Below are 9,112 nucleotides of genomic sequence, written 5' to 3' on the forward strand. Positions count from 1 at the left end.
GTCATTCAAAGAATAATATATTATCATCTCGTAATTGCTACCGAAGGGCCAGATCTCAAAATAACTTTACTGGGAAATCACATTTTGTATAAACTGGGTACTATGCTAACAACAATAAGCTATATGCTAAGCTAAGCTAAGCTATACCGTTAGCATTAGCATCATCTAATATCGATAATAACATTCTAAATATCCCCTTACCTTTGATTATCTCCATCAGAAGGCGCTGCCAGAGATCCCAGGTCCAGAACAAATGTGGTTTCTTTTGACAAAGTTCATAATTTATGTCCAAATAGTTAGCGTTCAGTAGGCTCCCACAAAATGAGGTGGGCAGTGTAAAGTCACGTCGAAAAACTAAAGAAAACCTAGTAAATAATCTATTTACGTTTGTTTAAACATGTCAAACGTTGTTTAGCACTAATCTTTTGTTCCATTTTTAACGTGAAACATCAGTAAACATCAGTAATATTTTCACACAACCTATCAAGTGTCTAGAATAAACGATAATGACAAAGGCACTCTTCTCAGATTCATGCGCAGGCGCAAAAAATGAAGTGATGACGTGTCAACTTGTAAGCTTTCTAATTCGGTGTGTATTTATCACAGATGCTTCAAACAACTTTCTAAAGATCGTTGACATCTAGTGGAAGCAGTAGGAGTTGCGAACTGAATCCTTTCTCACTGTGGTATCTTTAAAACAATGACACTAAATAGTACAGTCACAAAATTCTCTTTTTTTTAAATCTATTTTTCACAGGTTTTTGCCTGCAATATGAGTTTTGTTATACTTACAGACACCATTCAAACTGTTTTAGAAAATTCAGAGTGTTTTCTATCCGAATGTGTTAATAATATGCATATCCTAGCTTCTGAGTTGGTGTAGGAGGCAGTTAAAAATGGGCACATATTTCTTTCAAAATTCTCAATACTGCCCCCGTGGCCCGTAGAGGTTAATATAGACCACATGGAGAATTCAATAAATCTTATTTTAATATGAATAAAGGCTTGCTAAAGTGCCAAAATTCAGCATTTTGACATGTCCCTCCATCAAGCCTGAGTCACTTCTAGGAAGATCAACCCACATCAACCCACTTACTCTCAAAAAATGTCCACGTTTTACCATCATTGTAAAGGCCTACATATTATTTATATTAAGGTGATTAGTTGTGCATTTTCTATCAGTCATTTTAAGGCCAACCCTGTTATGCAAATAATTTACCCATTTAAAATAATGGACCACTTCATAAAGTTAAATGATTGACAGCAGGTGACATCGTTTGGGTCCTCCGAACAGCATGGTGGAAAAGGAAGAAAGTCTTCTGTCTCTTTTTGGTCTATTTATCATCTTTGACTGAGGTGGTCGAGCTCAATACCAAACCTGTTCACTCAATTCATGTTTGGATTTAACTTTCATTATGTGTGGAACATATCTATAATTCCTAATTTCATGAACACCATGCGGTCCCATGCTCTTAACCGCATGAGGAGTAATAGCTGATCTTCACCTAAAACCTCAACCCTGTTATCGTCAACCCTGTTATCGTCAACCCTGTTAGAGGCCCAATGGTAACTTTATCAGTTTGATATTATATGTGAGTGTATTTGTACAAAGGATACTTGATCAATGAGTAAATGTTGGATTTATCTCAAATAATAGTTAGGCAGTTACATAAGTGAGATGTTCGACGAGCAGTTGTCCACGTGCTTTTGGTCATGTAGTGTATCAAGTAATTTATTTATCTTAAATGTACATACTGTTGTTCTTTTCCTCTTTTGCCAGTTGCATGGGTATTTACTGTGCTCAAGGCTAATTATGTCTAGAGGAAATGTTTGGTCAAGTTGCATTGTGACGCATTTCAGTTTCACATTTAAATGCATTAATTTGCCATTTTGCAATCTTCCCAGTGGATGCGATGTTCAGGTGCACATGAACACTTGCTACACTGATGAGAAAGAAGTTTGTTTTTTCCCATATTGTAATTTGTCCTGTGTTTGAAGTTTGTGTCTCACAGCTTCATGTTTTGTATGTCATGTCCGTGTGTAATGGGAATCCACATGGATTCTGCATACGTTCTGTTTTTACATGTCTAATGGTTAACTCTATGTTGATCCAGCTCTGCACATTCACATGGGCTCGCTCAGACTTCATTCGTCTTACACATGTCTAATAATTAACCCCATATTGATTCTGTTTCACTACTACTGGGAAAACAGTATAGATACTGGAAAATCACCAGCTGACTGGAAATTCTCTAACAATGGTTGTCCTTCTTGAAGGTTCTCCCATCTCCACAGAGGAACTCTGGACCTCTGTCAGCGTGACCATCGGGTTCTTGGTCACCTCCCTAACCAATGCCCTCCTCCTCCGAGGAAGAGTCTTGGTGGTTCTAAACGTCTTCCACTTAAGAATGATGGAGGCCACTGTGTTCTTGGGTATTTCAATGCTGCAGACATGTTTTGGTACCCTTCCCCAGATCTGTGCCTCGACACAATCCTGTCTCGGAGCTCTACGGACAATTCCTTCGACCTCATGGCTTGGTTTTTGCTCTGACATGCACTGTCAACTGTGGGACCTTATATAGACAGGTGTGTGCCTTTCCAAATCATGTCCAATAAATTAAATTTACCACAGGTGGACTCCAATCAAGTTGTAGAAACATCTCAAGGGTGATCAATGGAAACAAGATGCACATGAGCTTTTATAGCAAAGGGTCTGAATACTTATGTAAATAAGGTATTTCTGGTTTTTATTTGTAATGAAAAAAAAAACTGTTTTCACTTTGTCATTATGGGGTATTGTGTGTAGATTGACGAGGGAGATTTTTTATTTAATCCATTTTAGAATAAGGCTGTAATGTAACAAAATGTGGAAGAACGAAGGGGTCTGAATACTTTCCGAATGCACTGTATAGTCAAACCTATATTTTGAGAGTCTGTTAATTTTGTAAATACCTTTGTAGATTATGTAAATATTAATTGGATTTCATCCTTGTGGGTAGCAGGTAGCCTAGTGGTTAGAGCGTTAGGCCAGTAACCGAAAGGTTGGTGGATCGAATCCCTGAGGTGACAAGGTAAAAAATCTGTCGTTCTGCCCCTGAACAAGGCCATCTAGGCCATCATTGTAAATAACAATTTGTTCTTAACTGACTTGCCTAGTTAAATAAAAATTAACCGGGAACCACCTTTCACTATTAATAAACTGGACACTATTTTGCACCTGATCCTGCTGCCTCCTGCTACTTACTGGCCTTAAGGCTGCTCCAACATCCGTTCCCTGCAACACAGATCAAATAACAGAGAATGATGCTTGTTGTCTTCATCCGCTCTTTTGTTTCTGGAGGCTGTAACAAGTTGCAAGTGACTTTCACTTCCTCTCCATCTCTGGGGCAGCAGGGTCAATCAAGTAGGCGGGATTAGCACAAAGATACACCTGGCCCAGAAGGCCAGCCCAAGGCGGTTCAGGGCTCAACCTCCTTGTTTTTGTTCTAAGTGAAAACACTACACAAGAAGTGGGTCGGCATAGGGTTGTTGTTCTTAGTTTAAATTTGTGTTGCTGTTCCTGTCCATTAGTGTTCTGTATTTTGTCATGTTCTTTGTTTTGTGTGGACCCCAGGAAGAATAGCTGCTGCATCTTCAACAGCTAATGGGGTTCAGAATAATAAATGTTAATCATAGATTAAAAAAATATATTAAATGTACTACCACCTTACCATTACTCTTTTTTCTGTCTATGGAAAATTACCTCTTCGTCTTAGACTAACTTTATATTGGTTTATAGCGGTCAATATGCTACATTCTGATGTGTGTCTATGAGAAAGGGGAAAGGGGGATACCTAGTCAATTGTACAACTAAATGCATTTAACTGAAATGTGTCTTGCGCATTTAACCCAACCCCTCTGAATCAGAGAGGTGCGGGGGGAGCAGTCTACCAGAAGGAATGTAGCTCGCAGTATGGTATGTGGATGTTTTCAGTAAACACAGTGTCATTGAACCTGGCCTATTTTATAGAGCACATAGCACACAGTTATGGACCATGAAGTCAGAACTCTAATCACCATGACCCAACAGATAATAGATAAAAGCCCCACTCTCAGAAAGCCAAGAAGTCAATAATCTAATGACTTCGAGCTAAAGCATTCAGCTCAGCAGCCTGCTGTGAGCGGATTGTGTGCCTGCCAGACGTAGCCCTTCGTCCAACAACCCCTCCTCCCCAGCCATAAGCCAGCCCAGGCACATGCAGGCATTCACCCTGATAGGCATGCAAATCTGTACCCCTGATGGCTGTGGTCCATCACATTTACAACACACAGAGAGGCTTACTCTCAGGGAGCAAACTGGGCCTTTAGCAAATTTGAGTGGCTGGGCCTCCCTTTCACTTCTGCCCCCCCTCCTCTCTCTTCAAGTATAAATGGTGCTTCAGAAAGTGCCAGCCTTGCATTTTGAATCTGGAGCAGAAAGGGGCAGAAATCACCCAGTGGCCAGAGTGTTTCATATTGATGTTTGGTAGTAAATAGCCGGTGGCATGATGTACAGTATATAACTGTATGGGCTGTGACTGTCACCGCGTTGGCTGCCGAGATACCTTATCCCCGATGGACAGAGAGAAGGCGGGAGAGGAGGAGAGAGGAACATTGCGTGTGTGTTTGTGTGTATCAGAGAGACACAGAAGGACATTCAGGCAGAAGAATAGGTAGGGAGACAGGGTTTCACAGTATCTCTCTTTCCCTTTTGGTCATCAGAGCTGAATGTTATCCAAGCCCCATTACCAATAACAAAGCTATTCATCCATATTCCTCAGCAGCCAAAACACTGCGGTGTCCTTTCAGCCCTCTCTGGCACAGTGGCAAGAAAACAACATGATTGAACTTATTTTCCCGGGTCAACCTCCTTCAATATTCTTAGCCTCAGGTTCCCTAAAGCCATGATGAAATCAATAGGACAAGGCTGTCTTTAATTTTATCCAAGGCACTGGTCCCAGCTAACCCTCCACTCCGCAGCAGGTCCCACAGTTGTTTTCAACACATCTTCACAGCGGTCATCAACAGTTCAGTACTAGTGGACTCTTAGAAACCAAAAACCAAAAATACAAGTAGTTCTAATTGTTAAATAGCCATATAATCTTAGATAAACTCTGTGAAAGACAAAATGAGCAAACGAGAGAGTTGGAAAAAGGGACAAAGAGAGCGAGACAGACAGACAGTCAGGAGTAATTTTTGTCTCCCTGAAGTGTGCATGCTGAGCAGACAGAGAAGCCAGAGATGATGGTATTCCCTCTGTTCTGAAAAGTGGCAACAACAGGGCCTCTGGGAGGAAGTTCATGTGGAGCTGTTAATGTGATGAGAACGTCCTGTCTGCACCGTATACCCTTTATAGTGCCCTACTTTTGACCGAGGCGTATAGGGCTTTGGTCAAAAGTAATGCACTATAAAGGGTGCCATTTGGAACGTAGCCTCTGTTAATGTGAGAAGGTCTTAACTGCTAATCGTGGAACAGAAACCTGAGACGCCTCTCTGGACTTTAAAACGTCTAAAACACCTGTGATTGACAGGTCCAAAATCGATATTAAACTGGCGAACTAGGGAAAGACTAACATCAATACGTTAAGAGAGCATTGGCTTGGTGCCAATTGTCATAACCGTTTTTCTTTCCTTATCTCCTTTTCTACATGACCACCGATCCTGTCGGGGATAGGTTAGGATAAGGAGTAAGCCCCAATAATCCCTGAAGACGTTTTAGATCTCTAATCAGGAAACAAAAGAGTACAAGGTTAAAGAACTACAGTATATAATACTGCTGATACACTACCGTTCAAACGTTTGGGGTCACTTAGAAATTTTCTTGTTTTTGAAAGAAAAGCAATTTTTGTCCATTAAAATAATATCAAATTGATTAGAAATACAGTGTATACATTGTTAATGTTGTAAATGACTATTGTAGCTGGAAACAGCAGATTTCTTATGGAATATATACATAGGTGTACAGATGCCTATTATCAGCAACCATCACTCCTGTGTTCCAATGGCATGTTGTGTTAGCTAATCCAAGTTTATCATTTTAAAAGGCTAATTGATCATTAGAAAACCTGTTTGCAATTATGTTAGCACAGCTGAAAACTGTTGTGCTGTTTAAAGAAGCAATAAAACTGGCCTTCTTTAGACTAGTTGAGTATTTGGAGCATCAGCATTTGTGGGTTTGATTACAGGCTCAAAATGGCCAGAAACAAGAACTTTCTTCTGAAACTCGTCAGTCTATTCTTGTTCTGGGAAATGAAGGCTATTCCATGCGAGAAATTGCCAAGAAACTGAAGATATTGGTATTGGTATTATTATATAGTATCTCCAGGGGTACTTCCACATTCATCAGAATAGCCATGAAAATGCAATAACAGTGTTGACTAAGCTGAACGCTTACAGACCACATTAACCAACTGAAATATGAGCATTCTTGTGTTATGAAGAGGGAAAATGTGTTCTATTCAGTGAGGACCATAACATTTTAGCTGAAAAACATATTGTATAACTGTCCCTGTAAATGGTGTTACAGCTATTCCATCTCATACCAGTGCTCAATTGCTGGGGAGGTACAGTTGAGGTCGGAAGTTTACATACACTTAGGTTGGAGTCATTAAAAGTCGTTTTCAACCACTCCACAAATTTCTTGTTAACAAACTACAATTTTGGCAAGTCGGTTAGGACACCTACTTTGTGCATGACACAAGTCATTTATCCAAAAATTGTTTACAGACAGATTATTTCACTTATAATTCACTGTACCACAATTCCAGTGGGTCAGAACTTTACATACACTAAGTTGACTGTGCCTTTAACAATGGTGAAATATCATCATAATGTAACCATTCATGCGATTATTCTCTATAACGTTATTCTCTCTGCGCCTGTGAAATTATTTCAAATCAAAGCCGCGAACAACGGCCTCAATTCAGTTCCCATTTAAAGTATCATTCTCAAGACGCAGAGTGAGTAATTCGCATTTCCCTCCCTCTGTCACCTCAAGTCATTCTATAACACAGAAACATTCAACAGGACCCACAATGTCTATCCCTGGAGAGCACAAACTATGCATCCAACTTCCATCAAATCAAAATGCATTTGTCACATGCTTCGTTAACAACAGGTGTAGACTAACAGTGAAATGCTTACTTAAGGGTCCTTTTCCAACAATGCAAAGTTAAGCTAAAAATGTTAAATGTAATAGAAATGGTGACACAGGGAATAAATACACAGTGAAACTTAAAACAATAAACAAACAAAGTGTGTTTAATCTAATAACATACAAATTATTGTATTTTTCTTGTCTATATAGAATACATCATTTAAACATTCACAGTGCAGGTTGGAAAAAGTATGTGAACCCCTAGGGTAATGACCTCTCCAAAAGCTAATTGGAGTCAGGAGTCAGCAAACCTGGAGTCCAGTCAATGAGACAAGATTAGAGATTTTGGTTAAAGCTGCCTTGCTCTATAAAAAACACTCACAAAATTTGAGTTTGCTTTTCACAAGAAGATCTCAGAAGATTAAGAATTGCTGACTTGCATAAAGATGGAAAGGGTTACAAAAGTATCTCGTAAAGTCTTGATGTTCATCAGTGCACGGTAAGACAAATTGCCTGAATATGGAGAAAGTTCAGCACTGTTGCTACTCTCCCTAGGAGTGGCCGTCCTGCAATGATTACTGCAAGAGCTGTGCGCAGAATGCTCAATGAGGTTAAGAAGAATCATAGAGTGTCAGCTAAAGACTTACAGAAATCTCTGGAACATGCTAACATCTCTGTTGACGAGAATACGATACGTAAAACACCAAACAAGAATGGTGTTCATGGGAGGACACCACGGAAGAAGCCACTGCTGTCCAAAAGAAGGTTTGCAAAAGTGCATCTGGATGTTCCACAGTGAATCTGGCAAAATATTCTGGGGACAGATTAAACTACAGTTGAGTTGTTTGGAAGGAGCACACAACACTATGTGTGGAGAGAAAAAAATGCACAGCACACCAACATCAAAATCTCATCCCAACTCTAAAGTATGGTGGAGGGAGCATCATGGTTTAGGGCTGCCTCAGGGCCTGGACAGCTTGCTATCATTGACGGAAAAATGAATTCCCAAGTTTATCAAGACATTTTGCAGTAGAATATAGGCTATCTGTCCGCCAATTGAAGCTCAACAGAAGTTGGGTGATGCAACAGGACAACGACCCAAAACACAGAAGTAAATCAACAACAGAATGGCTTCAACAGAAGAAAGTACACCTTCTGGAGTGGCCCAGACAGAGTCCTGACCTCAACCTGATTGAGATGTTGTGGCATGACCTCAAGAGAGCAGTTCACACCCGACATCACAAGAATATTGCTGAACTGAAACAGTTTTGTGAAAAGGAATGGTTCAAAATTCCTCCTCACCTTTGTACAGGTCTGATCGGCAACTACAGAAAACATTTGGTTGAGGTTATTTGGTTGAGGTTATTGCTGCCAAAGGAGGGTCAACCAGTTATTAAATCCAAGGGTTCACATACTTTTTCCACCCTGCACTGTGAATGTTTACACTATGTTCAATAAAGACATGAAAACATATCATTGTTTGTGTTATTAGTTTAAGCAAACTGTGTTTGTCTAATGTTGTGACCTAGATGAAGATCAGATCAAATTTTATGACTAATTTATGCAGAAATCCAGGTATTTCCAAAGGGTTCACATACTTTTTCTTGCCACTGTATGTACATATAGGTAGGGGTAAAGTGACTAGGCAGCAAGGATAGATAATAAACAGTTGCAGCAGTGTACGTTGTCTGTGTGTGTGTGGGTCAGCATGCGTGTGTGTGCTATGTGTGGCGTATGTAGTGTGTGTGTGTGTTGGGATGTCAATGTATAAGTATGTGAGAGTGTGTGGGTACAGTGTGTGTGCACAAAGCCAGTGCAAGAGTTCGTGCAAAAAAGGGTCAATGCAGATAGTCCGGCTAGCTATTTTATTAGCTATTTAGCAGTCTTGTTTAGCAGTCTTATGGTTTGGGGGTAGAAGCTGTTCAGGGTCCTGTTGGTTCCAAACTTGGTGCACTGGTACGGCTTGCGGTAGCAGAGAAAACAGTCTATGGCAGGGGT

This window comes from Salmo trutta, chromosome 3 (assembly GCF_901001165.1).
Source record: "Salmo trutta chromosome 3, fSalTru1.1, whole genome shotgun sequence".
Taxonomy (NCBI): Eukaryota; Metazoa; Chordata; class Actinopteri; order Salmoniformes; family Salmonidae; genus Salmo; species Salmo trutta.